This window comes from Coregonus lavaretus (genome assembly GCF_964263955.1).
Source record: "Coregonus lavaretus genome assembly, chromosome: 32".
Lineage (NCBI taxonomy): Eukaryota > Metazoa > Chordata > Actinopteri > Salmoniformes > Salmonidae > Coregonus > Coregonus lavaretus.
Window position 1 is genome coordinate 30,229,574 of NC_140019.1, and position 23,527 is coordinate 30,253,100.

Genomic DNA, 23,527 nt, shown 5'->3' on the forward strand with positions numbered 1-23,527 from the left:
ACTTGTTCTCCCCACTGTATATAGGACTTTTCACCCCCACCTGGGATATGGATGCCTGAAATGTTGTTATAAATAAATATCACCTGGGAGCATGAGCAGCTGTGTGCAGCATTTTCCTTTCTGTTTTTCAAAGTATTAGCATGATCATTTGATATCACTGAATATTTTTAGTATAGTGTGACATGACTCTCATGTGATGGTCCACATTTACATTTACATCATTTAGCAGACGCTCTTATCCAGAGCGACTTACAAATTGGTGCATTCAACTTATGATAGCCAGTGGGACAACCACCTTTTTTTTATGGGGGGTGGGGGAAGAAGGATTACTTTATACTATTCCAGGTATTCCTTAAAGAGGTAGGGTTTCAAGTGTCTCCAGAAGGTGGTCAATGACTCCGCTGTCCTGGTGTCATGGGGGAGCTTGTTCCACCATTGGGGTGCCAGAGCAGCGAATAGTTTTGACTGGGCTGAGCGGGAACTGTGCTTCCGTAGAGGTAGGGGAGCTAGCAGGCCAGAGGTGGGTGAACGTAGTGCCCTCATTTGGGTGTAGGGTCTGATCAGAGCCTGAAGGTAAGGAGGTGCCGTTCCCCTCACAGCTCCGTAGGCAAGCACCATGGTCTTGTAGTAGATGCGAGCCTCAACTGGAAGCCAGTGGAGTGTGCGGAGGAGCGGGGTGGCATGAGAGAACTTGGGAAGGTCGAACACCAGACGGGCTGCAGCGTTCTGGATAAGTTGAAGGGGTTTAATGGCACAGGCAGGGAGCCCAGCCAACAGCGAGTTGCAGTAATCCAGACGGGAGATGACAAGTGCCTGGATTAGGACCTGTGCCGCTTTCGAGTAAGGTAGGGTCGTACTCTGCGAATGTTGTAGAGCATGAACCTGCAGGATCGGGTCACCGCTTTGATGTTAGCGGAGAACGACAGGGTATTGTCCAGGGTCATGCCAAGGTTGTTTGCACTCTGGGAGGAGGACACTATGGAGTTGTCAACCGTGATGGCGAGATCATGGAGCAGGCAGTCCTTCCCCGGGAGGAGGAGCAGCTCCGTCTTGCCGAGGTCCAATGTGAGAAGCCCAAGATCAGAATACAGAAAAGCAACAGTCCACAGATCTCTCTCTTTCTCCCGCAGAACAAAGGAGGGATTGTGGGGGGGTGGGGATATGACCCCTTGCACCAATCCTAAATGTTTTGCACATTGTTGGTCCTTGTTGGTCCCTAGTATTGGCGATCTGAATGTCTCTGTGTCACAGGGACAGATTGCCATCCAAAAACTCAAAATGTCCAAAGGTGGACACTGGAACAGTATATTTCAACATCCGTATGTTGGGAATGATGAGAGAGGTAATATGGAAAATGAATGTCAATTTTGTGATGTCATTCAAACGTTCATAAAAACGTTATGATGAAAATATTGTAACTTGAAGAGCTTTCATACTGTGCATTTGAAGTTTGCATCCGTTACGTTGTGTAGGAAATATCCAGTAGGAAGAGAATATTTTTGTAAAGATAGGAAGATGATTTTCGTTCTCTAACGAAATCATAGGGTTCAGAATACTTTGCCCCAGTAACTAGCCACACCCACAGGAGCTCAGAAAGAGTGTCCGCATGACGTAAACGCCCTCTTTACCATAGTGTATAAAAGGTTGAGTTAAGAATCAACAGGTAGACTAGACGGACCTCAAACTGCAGCTAGGTCTATATTGGTCCCGACCCTGAAAACCAACACTTGGTTGAAGAAGACAAAGGAGCTTCTAACAGTCAATGCTACGGCTGTGAAAATTTTCTAAGTACTGTATCTAAGAAAGTGAATTTAAGTAGGACCATCTGGCTACTCTCTTCAAATCATCATCGTCACAACACTGTTCTCATCACCCCATCGACACAGATCATCGACACGGCTGATTAGCCATCCTCAAAAGATCACTCTTCCAGAGCAGGGAGAGTGAACATCACCCTGTTAGTCCACAGACTACAGAACCAGACAACTATCATCCAGAACCCGAGGAGAAGACCCCATCAAGCCCTTTACACAGAGGCCTGGGTCCAAGAGAGATACACGACCTCCAACATGTAAATACATACATTACTTCTTAACAAACGGGCGGCAGTTTGGGGCAAGGTATTAGGATTACTGTGAGTGCAGTTCCATGTGTATCCAAGTGTTCTCTCTCTCCCTCTCTCTTTAACTTGCCATCTTCTGTAACAAGTGTCATATTGAGTTAGTCCGCTAGGGACCCGTTTTCATTGTATTAAGTTTCTAATCCCTACCTATACTGTGTATGTGTTTGTATCTTGTGTTATCATTTTAATTAGTTAGTAAATAAATTATTGAATCAATTTGTGTGGTACGGAATGATCAGTAAGACCCGGGTTTGTGCAGAATTAAGGAGTCTACGACCTTCAGAATTAGACTTATGAGGTGCCATCCATTCCCCGCTAATAAGTGATCCCTCACCCACAGAAAGACTGATCGCTGACCTCAGCAGTGATGCAAATCCAAACTATACCGAAGGGTTGAGAATGTTAGATCACGACCGACGCCCTCCAAAATAGACCATCAGGCACCTGCCTTGTAAATGTTCTCTCCAGTTTAGCCCTGAACTATGCCCACCAGCAGAGATGGACATTGGTCCAATACTACAGTGCCCAGAAGTAGCACGAACACGAAACGGTTGAGATGAAGGGACAGGTGGAGAGAACCAGGAAACGAATGACAAAAGCCGACAAAGACAAGTTATCTACCAACGGGAGCGCGCAACTTGATAACATCCATGCAGTTTTGATGAACGTTACTCAAAGCAATAATGTTCTAGTCCAAATTCTGCAGGCCAAGGACGATCAGTTAATAAACACAATGACCAAGTTGGATGACAAATCAGCGGAACTCATTGAAGTCGCTGACCAAATGAATGATGAGAGAACCCAGGTGATGAAGATGGAAATATTGATTTCTAAGCAAGCGGAGGAAATCTCATCACTGAGTCTCTCGCTCCATTCTCATGACCTCTATCTGCAAACCATGACAGATAAGTATGAGTCCGAACGAAGCAAGTGCGACACTCAAGTGTCTAAAATAAGTACTCTAAGTGCTCAAATGGACTCTGCTATGCAGCAGAATAACACCCTTAGGTACCATCTGGTGGAATTCCTGAACAGTCACACGCTACATCATGACTACCCAGTCAAGCAACCAAGTTCGCAACCGGAGCTCAGTTCAAAAAGGAGTGAAGACGACAGAAGGTTTCAGACGTTGCCTCTCTCAGGTCTCCCTCAGTCTTCTCCTGTTGGCCATTCGGCACAGAGTAATATGGCGCCTCCTCGCCAACAAAGCCAAAGCTTGGTTTCTCCTCTTGGCCTTTCGGCCCACAATTCCCCACAGGATGAAGCCAACTCTCTCCGCGCACTCGGCACGGAACACCTTGACAAACTCGTCAAAAACTTCTACCCTGTTCCAGGTAAGCCAAACAACACTGAGACGTTCCTAGCATACATATAGGACGCCTTTGATGGCTACCCGAACACTACGGATTCTGACAGGCTTTACCTGTTGAAGCGAACGTCGAATAGACACGTGACAAGGTTAATTCATATACAACAGCAACACGTGCAAAACGACTACGCTAAACTTGCCACGGCCTTGAAAATAGATTTCAGTGGTTCTGCGACTCATAAACACGACAGCTCGCTGGCTAACACTCTCAAACAAGCTCAGAATGAATTCATAGGAATTCATTCAGCTAACTTAGCCTATTCAGTGAAACAGGAATGGAAGAGCTATTACCATTCAAACAAATGTTTCTGTCAAACATGTATCCCACCTTTATTACCTACTTGGGTCCTACAGCCTACGTTGGTTTGCCAATCTCAGACCTCAGAGAGCATAACGAGCACAGCTTTTGAACCATCAAAAGTGCGCAACGCTAAGAACCCTGTCATCTCGGGTTTGAAGATTGAACAGGAGCACTCACTCCAGTTAGAGGGTGCATTATCAGGTATTGAAGCGTTGCGTGATGACACACAACAACGGTTTCTACCACGAAACCATGATACCAATACCCGCCGCGGTCAAAATAACTGTACAGTACACCGCCAGTGAAACGACTACCGCTACAATCAACCTGATTGCTACGTTCCTGCACCCAACCCACACAAAGTGTCAGGGTACAAGGGTAACAAGGGTAACAAAGGGTTCAATTATAATAAAATTTCTCTCTAGAAGTTCTGCTAAGAGAAATACAGAAGCGCAAACATTTTGAGAAAGGGGAAAAAGATAAGTCACTATGATGAGACAACAGGTCCGCCAAAATTAACACAATTTGCGAGGATGTAAACAATCAACTTACTCCCACTCTCACTCAAGATCCTATCCAGGGCCCGATTGATCTAGAAACAAGCCCAAAGGCTTTGTCTATAGACTCTGACACAAAGGTTGCGAAGCAAAAGGTAAAAACATCGCAATAGCCAATTCCACTCAAAACCTGATAATTCGATCTGTTTTCACCATGAACACTAATGACACATCATGTCATTGTGAACAACCACTCCACTTTGTGGGGAATATGACCACAAAACGCAACTCAAACAGCCCATACCTGGAAACCGTCCTGGCATGCGCTAATTGATTCGGCTCGACAATATCGCTAATCTCTCAAACGTTGTTCAATGATATCAAAAGGGCTTTGAACCCAGCTAAATGTTGGTTAAAAACGGAACGATGCGATACTAAACTTTGAGGTTTCACTCAGACTACGTCAACTCTCACATTGAGAATCATGCTGAAACTACACTTCCAAGACTTATCGCTTGTTCACCCTGTGTATGTTACCAGCCTCGAAAGTGAACCCCTGCTACTCGGAGCAGACTTGATGGATCGTTTGATCCCACTGATGGATTGAAAAACCAACCAAGTATGATCACAGCTAACCGTGCCGTCTCCACTGACCATGCTGTCTTCTCCGAACGTTAACTGCAACACAGTCATCCACAAGGGGTACCTATCGGAAGAACCCCTTGGGAAACATATGTTTCTACACCTCTTGGTGCAGAATCTGACCCAAGGAGATTTTACGATATCTTGTCACATTCAATCAGCAAACCTGATTGATCATTCTTTTCATGATTTCGAGCCAGCAGTCTCTGTGAGTGAGCAACTTCCCTCCTCCTTGGAGTCATGTGATACTGTAGCTGAGATTAACTTATATTGTCCTATGGACACTTCCGCAAGCACTGCGGCCGTCTCAGGAATAAAAGCATCGATGTGCAGAGTGTACTCTGCTGCCGATGTTACATTTTCTGCTTTGAAGGGGACTGAAACCCCTTACAACGAATCTAACGGCGTCAGTCTCGCAACTGACCCGATGATTCCCACTGGTGAAACACTGTGCCATATCGCAGAAAGATATCCTTGTCTCAGTTCACAGGTACTGGAACGGTCGCCACACGCGGACGCTGTGGTGACTGACAAGCCACAACAGCTACTGAGCGTTTTCAAGCACAAACACCAGGAGATTTGGTTGAATGGTTACAGCCAATCTACTAACTATGCAGCTGCTGAAAACTCGTACAAAGGGTCCAACCTTTTCGTTTGTGCCTCGGACACCAACACCCACCGCTGGTGGGGGGGTCCCAAAACACAAAGGGGGGGAATACTAGCCCAGACCCATGATGAGCTTCGTCGAGGCCGGTGGGGGGTTTGAGACTACGTGCAACACTGTATGAGACCGCCAGAGCAGGAAACAAATCTAGTTGTAAACTTCCCCATGAGAACAGAGAGGAGCGGACAAGCCCCTCAATGGGGATAACCTTAGAACACATCTGAGATATCACTGAGGTGTACCACACTGGTCATAAAAGAGGTCCAGTGGACTTTCTACCTCCAAAACAAATGGCAACAATAATCATTCCTTGCCATGTGTAGTTTCAACTACAATGCAACTAGTAAAATGCTCTAATCATGTATTCCGGTAGGATAACGTTTCAGAATACATCGGTAGGATAACTGGTCCCCTTGAGTACCAGTACCAATGCCAGCAACAGTCAGTCCATCCACACTCAGTAAGAAGGCTAGAGAACTAACAAGTCCAATTGCCCTTGATAACAGTGACAGAAGAGTTGGCAGGCACTCAGGTTGCAACATGTGGGAAAGTCTCTGTAGGACACTATTCCGGTGGTAAACACACATACTACTCTCCTGAACAAAATCCCCTCATATCTACTGCCCCTCTCAATGGTGCACAACATATTGACCTCAGCTACCACAACCACGATAAAGCCAAACAGTCACATTGTTAGGCCTACTGCTGCTAGGTAGCTCTCTCTCTCTGCTCTCCCCCTCCCCTCTGTCTGTTCTTAATTGCAGGAGTGAAGTCTGGTGTGCGGGAGTCAGGGTTCCAGCTGCAGCTCATTCACCATAATCACCTCAGCCTTAAAGACCCGGTCAAACTTGCCACTCATCGTCAGATCATAGTCAAGACGACCATGTTAGTCTCGCTGCTGACTCAACCTGCTTGTTTTCGCTCTTGTGTTTTTGGCCGGTTCAATTTATATTTCTCCTGTGCCATAGATTATTGGAACCTGACTCCTGCCTCCGCTTCACTCCTGCCACCACCATCCTGCTTTCCACTACTGGACCTCACATTTGGACTCACCACGGACACTAGGACATTACGGTACCACTCCTGCTCAGAACCCTGGATATGTTACCCTCCCTGTAGACCTGGACTTGCTCTTCCCCTATTTTTGGAAACCTGGACAATTTAACTTTGAAATAAACCTGTTAAACCTTCTCTGGCTCGGTGTAGTTGTCTGCATTTGGGTTCATATTCAGTTTAAATCGTGACACACATTTGACCTATAGTCTGGGGTTGGCAATTCTAATCCATGTTGGTTAATCGTAATGAAGTGGGATTTTTACTGACGCTACCGGTTGTTGAAATGGAGAATATCTATAGATTGAAAACGGTTCTAAACGTAGGTTTTTGGTGCAACAGCACCCATGTGAAAATCGCCACACCCCCAGTCTAAGTTTATCAGGAACACAATCCAGATTTCTATCTTACCCCTAACCTGTTAATGTGTACTCTAACCAAAGACGTCCACTACCTTTGTTCTAGCAAACCATTCGTCAGGGATAACACTGAGCGCCTTTGTGGACTTAAGCCTATCGCCAGCGAATAATGCTGTAGAGCCAAACTGACAGCAAGGGATGGGGTCACAGGTGGATGTGGTAGGGAATCGATGGCTGGTTAACATCCTGCTCACGTCCGCCACTATGACTTTCAAACTCCATGACTCAACCACCCAACTGAACCTCCCCAACAAGACTGTTTTTGTTAAGGTACCAGAGGAGGCGATTATCCACATAGATGACCTAGCCCTATACCAACTTCCCGACGACAGGATAGGCACAGATATTGAAATTCCTGACGCTTTTGCTAAACGTTCTCTTTAGTTACCATAGACCATTCAAAGCCAAATCCAGTACTAGGGATCAATGACTGTTGATGTTAACGTGCTGGATGAGTATACTGACTGTTACTATGATCCTTGGTCTTATTGCCCTTGACGTGTGCACCTACTATGTACACAGGCGCACACACGCAATGGAAGACCTAATGAGGTCTTATGCTAGGATCAACGCTGGGACGGAAGCAATCCGATTTTTGGAAGGTTGGTAATAGATCCTGAAATGCCATCAGGTGGTCCATCCACAGCATCCCCAGCCTCTTCTCCAGAGTCCGCTAAGTCAGCCATTTGGTGTCCCTATGTAAGCTTTGTCCTTCAGGGTGCCATTTTAGAGAGTGCCTTAACTACCCACCTTCAAGTAGGATTGCCCTAGATATGACATTAGAGGCAATGCCATGATAGAGTCATTTAGCCAAAACATGGGACGAATATAGAACATAGTCCAATTAGATGATTAAGGTGTGGGGGGGGGGGGGGGCGTTTGACCAGCAGCTTGCTTGTACCAGTTTCTACAAGGAGACACAAAACAGGACATCCGATGGTCATTCTTTTGGTGGATTACAACTTTTATAAAAACTTTGTAACGAAAATATTGTAACTTGAAGAGCTTTCATACTGTGCATTTTAAGTTTGCATCCGTTACGTTGTGTAGGAAATATCCAGGAGGAAGATAATATTTTTGTAAAGCTAGGAAGATGATTTTGGTTCTCTAAAGAAATCATAGTGTTCAGAACACTTTGCCCCTGTAACTAGCCACACCCACGGGAGCTCAGAAAGAGTGTCCGCATGACGTAAACACCCTCTTTACCAGAGTGTATAAAAGGTTGAGTTAAGTATCAACAGGTAGACTAGGCGGACCTCAAGCTGTAGCTAGGTCTATATTGGTCCCGACCCTGAAAACCAACACGCGGTTGAAGAAGACAAAGGAGCCTCTAACAGTCAATGCTACGGTTAGGAAAATGTTCTAAGTACTGTGTCTAAGAAAGTGAATTTCAGAAGGACCATCTGGCTACTCTCTTCAAATCATCTTCAACAACACTGTTCTCATCACCCTATCGACACGGATCATCAACACGGCTGATTAGCCATCCTCAGAAGATCACTCTTCCAGAGCAGGGAGAGTGAACATCACCCTGTTAGTCCACAGACTACAGAACCAGACAACTATCATCCAGAACACGAGGAGAAGACCCCATCGAGCCCTTTCCACAGAGGCCTGGGTCCAAGAGAGATACACGATCTCCAACACGTAAATACATGCATTACTTCTTACCAAACGGGCGGCAGTTCGGGGCAAGGTATTAGGATTACTGTGAGTGTAGTTCCATGTGTATCCAAGTGTTCTCTCTCGCCCTCTCTCTTTAACTCGCCATCTTCTGTAACAAGTGTCATTTTGAGTTTGTCCGCTAGGGACCCGTTTTCATTGTATTAAGTTTCTAATCCCTACCTATACCGTGTATGTGTTTGTATCTTGTGTTATCATTTTAATTAGTTAGTAAATAAATGATTGAATCAATTTGTGTGGTACAGAATGATCAGTAAGACCTGGGTTGGTGCAGATTTAAGGAGTCTACGACTTTCAGAATGAGACTTATGAGGTAAATGATTAATAACTGACTGTTAAATGATATAAGAGATATCTAGATATCTTTAGAGTTAATTCGGGAAATGGTAACTCGTTAAACAACTTTCCCTGTGGTGCCCTAAATTCCTAATGAGTTCATTGTTGCATAATTAATTTAATCTAGTAACAATTAAACATAGTAGGTAAATATTCGATAAATAACAGTCATCACATTAATGAAAGTCATGTCACGACAAGTGTCTTCAGTTTGTTATTGAAGTGTAAATAAAAGTAATTTAACACGAGGTCCATCATTGTCAATTTACTGATGTAACCATGATTCATGATTTAAGTCATAAGAATAATTTTTATGCCATCATATACATATATATTTTTGTATAATATCTCTTTAAGGCAATAATGTAACTTTATGAAGTTCATTTACATAAGAGATTATGCTAAAATCTTACTGAGGAGAAGCAAACTAAGATTGGTGGATTACCCCTCATAGAGGTAGGCCTAGTAAACCATGCAAAAGGCATTATGGTCAAATTGATATATATGACATAAGTATTTTATCAATTAGCAGGCCTAAAGCATTCAGCCAATAGATTACAGTAAGAGAAGTGTTATAGAACTGTAGTGCCAGATACATATCACTGGTCTTTTGATTACACTAACTGCTTATTGGTTGGAAATGGAACAGGAAATGTTGAACTTTAGTTTTTTCCAACCAATCAGGTAATTCTTAGAATTCAAACCAGCCTATATTTCTGCTCACATCAGTAATTTCATTTTGGGACTGTAGACCAACTGTTGTTACAGCACATCAAGATGATCAGAATCAACCTTGTTTGGATGTTAGTCAGTCAAGTATATAGTCCATGGCTCGTCAGCAGGCAGGCCCAGATGAAGCAAGCATGGGAGGATGGTGGTGGGGCGGTCTTGGGTCAGGAAGACAGGTCTGGAGCTGTTGATAAGGAATCATTCCTTGCCAGCCTCTCTGTAGGCTCTGTGGTAAACGACACTCTTAGAAAAAAAAGGTGCTATCTAGAACCTAAAAGGTTTCTTCGGCTGTCCCCATAGGAGAACCCTTTTAAGTTTCCTTTTTGGTCCCAGGTAGAACCGTTTTGGTTCCATGTAGAACTTTTTTGGGTTCCATGTAAAACCCTTTCCACAGAGGGTTCTACATGGAATGCAAATGGGTTCTACTTGGAACCAAGAAGGGTGTTACTTGGTACCAAAAAGGGTTATCCTATAGGGACAGCCAAATAACCCTTTTGGAAGCCTTTTTTCTAAGAGTGTACTCCGCAAACACATAGTGTAGCAACCACCTGGGTGATTCCAGGCGTCCTAGGGTCATTGAGACTTACATACAGTTGTAGCTGCAAAGAAAAAATAATGGAACTACACGTATATTGAACTATCAATTTTGCTATAGTCCTTTCAAATACTTGTATTAGTTCAAACACAGAAATAGATGACCATCCAGAAGAAATTCCCATCATGATGGATAAATTCACTACTCTACTTTTTTAATCTTGCCATTACTACAAATTTGCACTGACCAGTGGCAATTTTAGCACGTAAATCTTCGTGGGGCAAACTCAAAACAATTTTTTTGATGAATGCCAGCAAAGCCACTACACAACACAACACTAAACCCACAAACTGTTAGGGCCTACATAAAGCTGTCCCAACAACAAAGCTTTCTTTTCTGCACCATGGAGTGAATCCTTACCACTGCTGCTGTAGCTCAGTTGGTAGAGCATGGCGCTTGCAACGGCAGGGTTGTGGGTTCGATTCCCACGGGGGGCCAGTATGAAAATAATGTATGCACTCACTAACTGTAAGTTGCTCTGGATAAGAGCATCTGCTAAATGACTAAAATGTACACCTGGCTATCAGCGGATTCTTGTCTGGCAGTGAAACTTCAGCCTCATTTACCAGCTTTTTAAAAAACATAGCTGACATGGCTGACTTGCTTAAACCCAGACTTGGGCCACACATCCACTCCACTGAATAGCAAGCTAGTGATTGCTTTGCAACGCTTGCTGTTAGCCACTGATTCCTTCCAAACCACTCACTGTTGAATTTGCAATTTCCAACTAGTTGTGTAATGTTTATGTCCAATGGCCGATGAGTACCGATACATTTTATCTATAATTTCTCTTTATATTACAAGGATTGAAAAGGATTTGCCAGTAGATTGTCCACATCATTCATGATGATGACTGCTTGTCTAGCTTGCTAGCTAAGATTTTGAAAGTATGATGTTGACATGATCAGTCCAATCAAAGCTACAGTAGATTTAATGTGATTTGACGTCATTTTATCTGTGGCAAATGACCTTGAGCCTTCTTGGATGGGCACTTCTAATGTATCTCTATGGCAGCACGCAAGGGGCTTTAATTTTCAAGCTCTCCCCGTAGATTTTGCGGTGACATAGTGTCCCCATCAGTGACAGAACACTGAGCTTATCACTGCGCAACTAGAGAACATTACCAACCCCTAAGCTCCATATTTTCAGCTGGCTGCCCCACCACCACAGAAAGCACTGAGCTTGGCTCAAACAACTGCATTTTGGAGCTGCCTTACTCAAGAAAGAAAAAAGAGACCATGTTTGTATGCGGCTTTATTAACTCAATTATTATAATTTTTTTTACATTGTTTGCAAACTGATATGTGTCACGTATTAATGCCAAAATAACATGAACCATATAGCCCTATTTTGTAAAAGACAAAGTCCATATTATGGCAAGAACAGCTCAAATAAGCAAAGAGAAACGACAGTCCATCATTACTTTAAGACATGAAGGTCAGTTAATACGGAACATTTTAAGAACTTTGAAAGTTTCTTCAAGTGCAGTCGCAAAAACCATCAAGAGCTATGATGAAACTGGCTCTCATGAGGACCGCCACAAGAAAGGAAGATCCAGAGTTACCTCTGCTGCAGAGGATAAGTTCATTAGAGTTACCAGCCTCAGAAATTGCAGCCCAAATCAATGCTTCACAGAGTTCAAGTAATAGACACATCTCAACATCAGCTGTTCAGAGGAGACTGGACACCAATAATAAGAAGAGACTTGCTTGGGCCAAGAAACACAAGCAATGGACATTAGACCTGTGGAAATCTGTCCTTTGGTCTGATGAGTCCAAATTAGAGATTTTTGGTTCCAACCACCGTGTCTTTGTGAGACGCAGAATAGGTGAATGGATGATGTCCGCATGTGTAGTTCCCACCGTGAAGCATAGAAGAGGAGGTGTGATGGTGTGGGGGTGCTTTGCTGGTGACACTGTCAGTGATTTATTTAGAATTCAAGGCACACTTAGCCAGTATGGCTACCTCAGAATTCTGCAGCGATAGGCCATCCCATCTAGTTTGTGCTTAGTGGGACTATCATTTGTTTTTCAACAGGACAATGACCAACACACCTCCAGGCTGTGTAAGGGCTATTTGACCAAGAAGTAGAGTGATGGAGTTCTATATCAGATGACCTGGCCTCCACAATCACATGACCTCAACCCAATTGAGATGATTTGGGATGAGTTGGACCGCAGTGTTCCGCAGTGCGAAGAAAAAGCAGCCAACAATTGCTCAGCATACGTGGGAACTCCTTCAAGACTGTTGGAAAAGCATTCCAGGTGAAGCTGATTGAGAGAATGCCAAGAGTGAGCAAATCTGTCATCAATGCAAAGGGTGGTTACTTTGAAGAATCTAAAATCTAAAATATATTTTGATTTGTTTAACGCTTTTTTGGTTACTACATGATTCCATATATGTTATTTCATAGTTTGATTTCTTCACTGTTATTCTACAATGTAGAAAATAGTCAAAATAAAGAAAAACCCTTGAATGAGTAGGTGTGTCCAAACTTTTGACTGGTACTTTATATATATTTTTTTGCGAAACAGGTGGGGCTCAACACAGGTGGGGCTCTGCCCTACCTGCCCTACCTGCCCTGAATGATGGGTCACCACTGGCGCTGAATGATAAAAAATCCTCAAGTACCCATCCACATGTAAAATGTGGCCAGGGGAGTGCCAATGGAGTGCCAGGGGAGTGCCAAGCGAGTGCCAAGGGAGTGCCAGGGGAGTGCCAGGGGAGTGCCAAGGGAGTGCCAGGGGAGTTCCAGGGGAGTGCCAAGGGAGTGCCAGGGGAGTTCCAGGGGAGTGCCAAGGGAGTGCCAAGGGAGTGACAGGGGAGTGCTCAGCAAAATAAGTACTTTATTAAATGTTTCTCTACACAGGAAATGTAATGGACTTTGTGTAAATCAGATGTTGTTATTTAAAACCATCCCCCCATCACCTCTCTCTTAATCCATATGGTTTGCATTAATAGAAATACAGTGAGGGAAAAAAGTATTTGATCCCCTGCTGATTTTGTACGTTTGCCCACTAACAAAGAAATTATCAGTCTATAATTTTAATGGTAGGTTTATTTGAACAGTGAGAGACAGAATAACAACCAAAACATCCAGAAAAACATGTCAAAAATGTTATAAATTGATTTGCATTTTAATGAGGGAAATAAGTATGTTACCCCCTCTCAATCAGAAAGATTTCTGGCTCCCAGGTGTCTTTTATACAGGTAACGAACTGAGATTAGGAGCACACTCTTAAAGGGAGTGCTCCTAATCTCAGTTTGTTACCTGTATAAAAGACACCTGTCAACAGAAGCAATCAATCAATCAGATTCCAAACTCTCCACCATGGCCAAGACCAAAGAGCTCTCCAAGGATGTCAGGGACAAGATTGTAGACCTACACAAGGCTGGAATGGGCTACAAGACCATCGCCAAGCAGCTTGGTGAGAAGGTGACAACAGTTGGTGCGATTATTCGCAAATGGAAGAAGCACAAAAGAACTGTCAATCTCCCTCGGCCTGGTGCTCCATGCAAGATCTCACCTCGTGGAGTTGCAATGATCTTGATTTGCCTCCCGAGTGGCGCAGTGGTCTAAGGCACTGCATCGCAGTGCTAGCTGTGCCACTAGAGATCCTAGTTCGATTCCAGGCTCTGTCGTAGCCAGCCGAGACCGGGAGACCCATGGGGCGGTGCATAATTGGCCCTGCGTCGTCCAGGGTAGGGGAGGGAATGGCCGGCAGGGATGTAGCTCAGTTGGCAAAGCATGGCGTTTGCAACGCCAGGGTTGTGGGTTCAATTTCCACGGGGGGCCAGTATGAAAAATAAAATAATGTATGCACTAACTAACTGTAAGTCGCTCTGGATAAGAGTGTCTGCTAAATGACTAAAATGTAAAAAATTTAACGGTGAGGAATCAGCCCAGAACTACACGGGAGGATCTTGTCAATGATCTCAAGGCAGCTGGGACCATAGTCACCAAGAAAACAATTGGTAACACACTACACCGTGAAGGACTGAAATCCTGCAGCGCCCGCAAGGTCCCCCTGCTCAAGAAAGCACATATACAGGGCTGTCTGAAGTTTGCCAATGAACATCTGAATGATTCAGAGGAGAACTGTGTGAAAGTGTTGTGGTCTGATGAGACCAAAATGGAGCTCTTTGGCATCAACTCAACTTGCCGTGTTTGGAGGAGGAGGAATGATGCCTATGACCCCAAGAACACCATCCCCACCGTCAAACATGGAGGTGGAAACATTATGCTTTGGGGGTGTTTTTCTGCTAAGGGGACAGGACAACTTCACCGCATCAAAGGGATGATGGACGATGCCATATACTGTCAAATCTTGGGTGATAAGCTCCTTCCCTCAGCCAGGGCATTGAAAATGGGTCGTGGATGGCGATTCCAGCATGACAATGACCCAAAACACACGGCCAAGGCAACAAAGGAGTGGCTCAAGAAAAAGAACATTAAGGTCCTGGAGTGGCCTAGCCAGTCTCCAGACCTTAATCCCATAGAAAATCTGTGGAGGGAGCTGAAGGTTCGAGTTGCCAAACGTCAGCCTCGAAACCTTAATGACTTGGAGAAGATCTGCAAAGAGGAGTGGGACAAAATCCCTCCTGAGATGTGTGCAAACCTGGTGGTCAACTACAAGAAACGTCTGACCTCTGTGATTGCCAACAAGGGTTTTGCCACCAAGTACTAAGTCATGTTTTGCAGAGGGGTCAAATACTTATTTCCCTCATTAAAATGCAAATCACTTTATAACATTTTTGACATGTGTTTTTCTGGATTTTTTTGTTGTTATTCTGTCTCTCACTGTTCAAATAAACATACCATTAAAATTATAGACTGATCATGTCTTTTTCAGTGGGCAAACGTACAAAATCAGCAGGGGATCAAATATTTTTTTCCCTCACTGTACATCATTAGGGTTCTTAGTTATGGTAGGCATTTCTTAGGCACCTGGACTATATGGTGTGTGCATTCATGAGTTTAGTGAAGAATGGAATGGGAGCGTTCTGAAAGCGGCCATACAGATATCATACAATGTCATCCAATCATGTTTGCCAATCATGCAGCGGCGGCTTGTCCATTAGGGCATTAGAGGCGGCATCCCACTTGTGATTTGTCACAAAAAAAGTTACAAACTTGTGATTGGTCAAAACTAGAAGTATAAATATTTTGATTACAAAAGAATATAAGATATAAATCATGTATTATGTTTCAAATGCTCATGAAAGTGTGCATGTTCCAGTTTCAATAATATATTGCTTAAAACAAGCTGTTCAGTTACTTACTACTCTGCCCCTCAGTAACTGCCAGCAGCGGCAGCTTCGCCTCCGTGGGCGCACAGGCCGTGCGAACATTGCTTGGATTGTCTTGTCAGCTACACTGAACAAAAATATAAACGCAACATGTAGTGTTGGTCCCATGTTTCATGAGCTGAAATAAAAGATCCCAGACATTTTCCATACACACAAAAAGCTTATGTCTCTCAAATTGTGTGCACAAATTTGTTTACATCCATATTAGTGAGCATATCTCCTTTGCCAAGATAATCCATCCACCTGACAGGTGTGGCATTTCAAGAAGCTGATTAAACAGCATGATCATTACACAGGTGAACCTTGTGCTGGGAACAATATCAGGCCACTCGAAAATGTGCAGTTTTGTCACACAACACGATGCCACAGATGTCTCATGTTTTGAGGGAGCATGCAATTGCCATGCTGACTGCAGGAATGTCCACCAGAGATGTTTCCAGAGAATTGAATGTTCATTTCTCTACCATAAGCCGCCTCCAACGTCATTTTAGAGATTTTGGCAGTACGTCCAACCGGCCTCACAACCACAGACCACGTGTACGGCATTGTGTGGGCATTGTGTGAGATGTTTGCTGATGTCAACGTTGTGAACAGAGTGCCCCATGGTGGCGGTGGGGTTATGATATGGGCAAGCATAAGCTACGGACAATGAACACAATTGCATTTTATCAATGGCAATTTGAATGCAAAAAAATGATAATGCCTTTTGAGTGTTGTTAAAAAAATGGCTGATATTTCTGCCTGTTTTGGTGGGATGGAGTTTTGGCTTTCAATGGTGACATCAACATGTGGTAAATTAGTTAATAGACCAATAAGAAAGACACTTCCTAAACTCTCTGCCAATAACAGCTAGTTTTCAGTTGCCCCCTCCTCACTCAGACCACTCACAGACAGTCCTAGCAAAATTCTTGCTTGAGAATATGCCCTTTGCTAGGAAGCAATTTTTGTTTATTTTTGACCATTTTAACTGAAAGCAATCACAGTAATGTACTTAAATGTTACACAGAAATTATTTGATATTGAGATAAAAACGGCTGCATTGGACCTTTAAGCACTGTGAGGGTAGGCTTTTATTAGATGGCAAAGTGTCAGTCAGAGACATTTGTTAATAAGATGGTTATAAATTAATTCACAAATATTTCATGAATTTGATGATATAATCTTGAAGCCCATTCAAAAACAGTATGGAACTTGATCCATTGAGTATAGTAAATAAGTGAATTATGTCGCCCCACAGCAAATGAATACTTATGTCATGCAATAAAATGCAAATTAATTACTTAAAAATCATACAATGTGATTTTCTGGATTTTTGTTTTAGATTCCGTCTCTCACAGTTGAAGTGTACCTATGATAAAAATTACAGACCTTTACATGCTTTGTAAGTAGGAAAACCTGCAAAATCGGCAGTGTATCAAATTCTTGTTCTCCCCACTGTATTCACTTTCCATCCGTAATGCCAATATCAATATCACCATCATAGTGCACTGGCCATTTTCCATCACAAGCAATGACAACCCTCTTAGTAGAAGAAGAACCCCTGTATTCACAATTGGGATGGTTATCCCCACCTGTACGTTGACATATGACTACACTGAAGGGATTGTTGCTTTCAAACAGATTGCTGTTCCTACGTGTGCCACCACGACCACAGATGGGCGTGACATCAACTGGATTGGCCAAGATGAAGGTGTTCTTCCATTTGCATTTTCCATCAGTCCCTGTCAACCTCAAGTTGCTCATCACATGCTGACAATTCTGGATCGTCATACCCCCCTTGACGTGCTGTAGGAGGAATCGTTGATAACGACGGCTAACATCGGCCGGTTGACCGTGTACCATCACTGTGGCACACATCAACACCAGGAACAGGAAAGCCCTCTGGAACACCATGTCTTGGTCTAAATGGAGAGACAGGAGGGGTAAATCAGACTATTACTAGTATATTACTATTACTATTAATTACTATTACTACGGTCTGATTTTCCGATGGTCGGGGGACCAGAACATAAATAATTTGTTCACTGCAAATTGACCGCAAAAATCCCAAACAGATATAGTATTTGACAAGAACACAATAATTTCAGACCTTGATTACATTGTCATACGATCACATATTCCTCTTTATTTAAGCGTGGGAATACATCAGAACAGATTTCATACATTTAAATCACTTTGAGATTATTTCCTGGTGATTTTATTGTATTTTATGTTAAACAAGGAAAAATATGTATTGCATTTTTTGTTATATTTGGGAAAAGATTTCATACATTTACAGTGCATTCGGAAAGTTTTCAGACCCTTTGACTTTTTCCACATTTTTTTTACGTTACAGCATTATTCTAAAAAGCATTAATTTAATACAATTCCTCATCAATCTACACACAATACTCCATAGTGACAAAGAGAAAACAGGTTTTTAGAAATGTTTGCAAATGTATACAAAAATGAAACACTCAAAATTAAGCTCAGGTGCATCCTGTTTCCATTGATCATCGTTTAGATGTTTCTACAACTTAATTGGAGTCCACCTGTGGTAAATTCTATTGATTGGACATGATTTGGAAAGGCACACACCTGTCTATATAAGGTCCCACCGTTGACAGTGCATGTCAGAACAAAAACCAAGCCATGAGGTCGAAGGAATTGTCCGTTGAGCTCCGAGACAGGATTGTGTTGAGAAATAGATCTGGGGAATGGTACCAAAAAATGTCTGTGGCATTGAAGGTCCCCAAGAACAATTTGGAACCACCAAGACTCTTCCTTGAACTGGCCACCCGGCCAAACTGAGCAATCAGGGGAGAAGGGCCTTGGTCAGGAAGGTGACCAAGAACCCGATGGTCACTCTAATAGAGCTCCAGAGTTCCTCTGTGGAGATGGGATAACCTTCCAGAAGGACAACCATCTCTGCAGCACTCCACCAATCAGGCCTTTATGGTAGAGTGGCCAGACGGAAGTCACTCCTCAGTAAAAGGCACATGACAGCCCGCTTGGAGTTTGCCAAAATGCACCAGATTCTCTGGTCTGATGAAACCAAGATTGAACTCTTTGGCCTGATTGCCAAGCGTCACGTCTGGAGGAAACCTGGCACCATCCCTACAGTGAAGCATGGTGGTGGCAGCGTCATGCTGTGGGGATGTTTTTCAGTGGCAGGGACTGGGAGACTAGTCAGGATCGAGGGAAAGATGAACGGAGCAAAGTACTGTTACAGAAGGGGGTCGCAGTTCCGGAGCGATCCACTAGGTGTCATCCTCCGACAACCTTAGGCACCTCCTCACTCACAGTCTGGACTAATCATTATCTTATTGGTGTCACCTGTGTCTACCTGTTCACCTGTGTATTTATGCCCTCACTTCCCTGTGTTCCCTTCCTCAGTTTTCTTTGCTAGTTTCTCTATGTCCAGCAGTACTACGCAGTGTCTGATCGGAGACCTATTAACAAGTGTTCTCCCTGTTTCATTGTTTTTTTCAGTCTTAGGTAGTATTTCGTATTTTGGCTGTCAGCAGGTTTTTGGAGACTTATTTGCTCCGCCTTTCTTTTATCGTGATAAGTCCGTTATTTTGTATTCTGGCTTAGGGACCACCAGTAAAGATCCTTGTTTCACCATCTCTGCCTACTGTATAACCTGCACCGCACCTGGGTCACACCTCAAACCAACCCTTACAAGTACAGAGAGATCCTTGATGAAAACCTGCTCCAGAGCGCTAAGGACCTCAGACTGGGGCGAAGGTTCACCTTACAACAGGACAATGACCCTAAGCACACAGCCAAGATATTGCAGGATTGGCTTCGGGACAAGTCTCTGAATGTCCTTTAGTGGCCCAGCCAGACCCCGGACTTGAACCCGATTGATGCAAACATAAATGACATTATATAATATAAATAATGTATTTCTTTATTTTTTTATGGCTAGATTTGACTTCAGAGAGAAAGCACATACCTCTGGCAACTGGTTTCAATGGCCTTTGATGTGAATGGTTAGTTGTTTTCAGTCCTTTCAGATATCTCTACAGATACAGTACAGCATTAACCAGAGACAACAATCTTCAGATACAGAGTTATTATTTTATGTTCTAGTACTGTAATGCTGAGGAAATTAAATCTTACCTGTTTGAGTGAATCCACTGTGAAGTGAGTAACTCTAACCTGAGTCTCGATTTATATATACGCTGTCATGAACTTTGATTTTGGAACCCCTGCACCTGTGTTGCAACATTGTAGGGGAGAAAGGGGTTTGAATTAGCTAACTATTAACTGAACTCTTTCCCAATTAGCTTGAGAGCTGTGTGTACCTTGTTATGTTTCTGTCATATTGTTTGGTTGCTTTTTGTCTGCCTGCCTGCTAAGGGTTGCTTGTCATATGTGTCCTTGTCCTGTTGTATTCTGTGCTGCTCTGCGTGTGCTAATTGTCTGTCTGTAGTGTCATTTTAATTCATCTTAATAACCTGCCCAGGAACTAGTAAAGTAAAGTAACTGGCCCAATCAATCAAGATATATCTCACATCATGTGTGATGCCAACCTTAGCAGTCCTAGGCCCAGTTATGCCAATAGTGTCAAACCAGCCTTCTCTTTGGCTCCCCCTCCTGTCCAGCTCAGCCGTTCGGCGTCGCCGGCCTTCTAGCTGCTGCCGAACCTGCTGCTGGCAAACGTCCTTCACTCATCAACCCCGGACTTGTCTCGTCATCATTACACACACCTTGTTCCAATCCCCACTCTATCACTTTATATATACTCCCTCTGTCATTTGTCTTTGTCGATCATTGTTGCTTGTTTTCCTGAGAGGAATCTCCTACTATTTCCTGAGTACCTAATATTTTGCACTGTGGGTTTCGTCCCGCTTTAAGCTATGGTGCTTCAATGAATTCAGTAGTTCTGAACCTGCGACTGCCTCCTGCCTACTCCTCTATACACTTGTGACAAATAGTTACAGGACCCAATGTATGTGACTGAGATGATGGAATTGCATCCCATTGCAATCAAATATATAAACAATAAATTAATCTGAATATAATATTGATTTCAGTTGAATTTAATATCAATATCAAATCATTTCTGTTTATCAATGAAGTAGCGTACTGTAATAGATTAAAATGGGCAAACAGTATTTTTGCAAAAAAACATTTCTCAAGCTAGAATTTACAGTAGCTAGGACTGTCTGGGAATGGGGAGGGGAAAACTGAAAACTAGATGCTATTGGCAGAGAGGTTTGGAACTGTCTTTGTTATTGGTCTATTAATCAATTTACTGCACGGTGATGTCAGAATGGAAGGCTGAAACTCCCGCCCATGCAAACCTGCTGATTAGAAAGCCCTGTGTAGATTGTATTTTCAACCAGCAACTGTCAGGAAATAACACAGATTTTTTTTTTTAACACACACTTAAACAGTCTTACTTTCATCAGCTGTTGTACATTGTGATACAAAACACAGAAACAACTGAATTTCGATTGCACTGGGCCTTTAAGGCCAGTATTCAATCAATCCAATATCTTGCCATTCCAGACAGCTCTGTGTTGGATGGAGAGAGCTGACTGTTAATTTATGAAGTGACAGTTCTGTGGGGTGACTCTTGACCCAAGATGGCCAACACACCACCTGACATAAGACTTCTAAATCCAATGTCAACTCCCTCTATTAATGACAAGCTGTTGTACCAATCAAACTCAGTTATGAAAGTGCTATTCAGGAATACTGATATCCATATTTGATTGAATCCAAGTATTCTCTTCATAAGCTATTCATAATTCTTGCCTGCTCTTTGCTTCTACTAGAGAACTGGAAAACCAATTAAACCTGGAGATAAACACTACTTGATGCCAACAGCTGTTGGGAAGTCCAGGATTGCTACATACATTTTTGGACATTGGATTCTTGAAGGATACTGTATAACTTATTACAAAATGGGTTGTTTGGATAATGGATGCTGATTGGTTGATATCAGGGAGGTATTCACCACAATCTCTGGGTAATGCCTGTTAACATGTTCTCTTTGAATTATCAATGTGCATCCAATATCCCACAGCCCAGCCATAAACTTCATCTACCCTGTAAAAAAGTGTCTAGACATTATTTTCCCATGTTTCTAGAGAGGAGGAGGAGTGGGAGGGAAGAGGGGGAAGAGGAGAGGGAGAGTGGGCTGCGAGAGTTGGAGGGGAGGAAAGAGAAGAGGGGGAGAGGAGATAGAGAGGTGGAGATGAGTTCTTACCTCCAATTGATTTTCTAGCCAATTATTTTTGTAGTTTATGCCCATGTTAGCTCTCTCTGTCCATATGTTCAACAACAGCCATACCAACAGCCATTTAGAAGGATTACTTTATACTATTCCAGGTATTCCTTAAAGAGGTAGGGTTTCAAGTGTCTCCGGAAGGTGGTCAGTGACTCCGCTGTCCTGGCGTCGTGGGGGAGCTTGTTCCACCATTGAGGTGCCAGAGCAGCAAATAGCTTTGAATGAGCTGAGCGGGAACTGTGCTTCTATAGAGGTAGGGGAGCTAGCAGGCCAGAGGTGGATGAACGTAGTGCCCTCGTTTGGGTGTAGGGTCTGATCAGAGCCTGAAGGTAACTTGCGCTATATGACATGGAAGGGAGTTCCACGCAATCATGGCTCTGTATAATAATATACGTTTCCTTGAATTTGTTCTGTACCTGGGGACTGTGAAAATACCCCTGGTGGCATTTCTGGTGGGGTAAGTGTGTGTGTGTGTCAGCGCTGTGTGTAAGTAGAACATGCAAACAATTGGGAATTTCAAACACATTAATGTTTCATATAAAAACAAGAAGCGATGCAGTCTCTCCTCTACTTTTAGCCAAGAGAGACTGGCATGCATAGTATTAATATTAGCCCTCTGATTACAATGAAGAGCAAAATGTTCCTCTCTGTTCTGGGCCAGCTGCAGCTTAACTAGGTCTTTCTTTGCAGCGCTTGACCACATGACTGGACAATAATCAGGATAAGATAACATTTGGAGTGGCAAGCCAAACAAAATTAAACGGGCCTATTTATATAATGAATATGAATTTTGAGGACAGACCTATCACTAAAAGCTTCAGTCATACAAAAGTTATACTTAAATCTGAACTGGTTCTCCAGCAAATTAGTAAGATTGTCTCACCCTATGTTCAAGAATGGCCTTTTTCCCTTTATTCAGATTACAACCTCTCACTTTCAGTTATTTGAAAAGGAAATAATCTACCAAATATCACTATTTTAAAAACGAAAGTTGGTTGCAATTTCAATGTAATCCTCCAGAAATGACAGAAAAAATAATGCAACAAATATTGTGGTTAAACTCAAATATACTAATTGATAAAAAACTATTATAAAAAAAAAAAAAAAAAAAAAAAAGTATAGTCTTCATAAATGAATTTAACCAGTTTCATTTAAGGACCAAAGGATTGACAGACGTCCCATATAGATTGCAAAATAGTTGGTAAGGCATTTTTTACGTACCGATTCCATGGCACATGGTTTATGAACCGATACACAAAATGATGCCAGATTCAAAACTTAGAATTGTTCAATTTAAATTATTATACAAAATTCTTGCAACCAATAGAATGTTATGTATATGGGGGATACAATCTTCCCAGCTCTGCAGATTTTGCAGCGAAGAGACAGAATCAGTAGATCGTTTTGGTACTGTCCATTTGTAGCTTGTTTTTGGTCACAGGTCCAGGAATGGCTGAAGAATTGCAATATTTACCTGGAACTAACCCTGCAGATAGCAGTACTGGGTGATCTAAAAAGTCATGGTCAATCGATCAATAATGTAATAATACTTTTAGCAAAAATGTTTATTTTCAATTTACA

General features: G+C 42.8%; 1 long non-coding RNA gene across 1 annotated transcript; it reads right to left on the reverse strand.

The window, feature by feature from the left end:
• Positions 1-19,658: 19,658 nt before the first annotated feature.
• On the reverse strand, positions 19,659-22,100 carry LOC311107453. The gene is made up of 3 exons (XR_014610432.1): positions 21,926-22,100; positions 19,828-19,922; positions 19,659-19,727 (listed from the first exon to the last, which is right to left on the reverse strand). It is a non-coding gene; the product is annotated as an uncharacterized lncRNA (long non-coding RNA).
• Between the last annotated feature and the right edge of the window lie 1,427 nt (positions 22,101-23,527).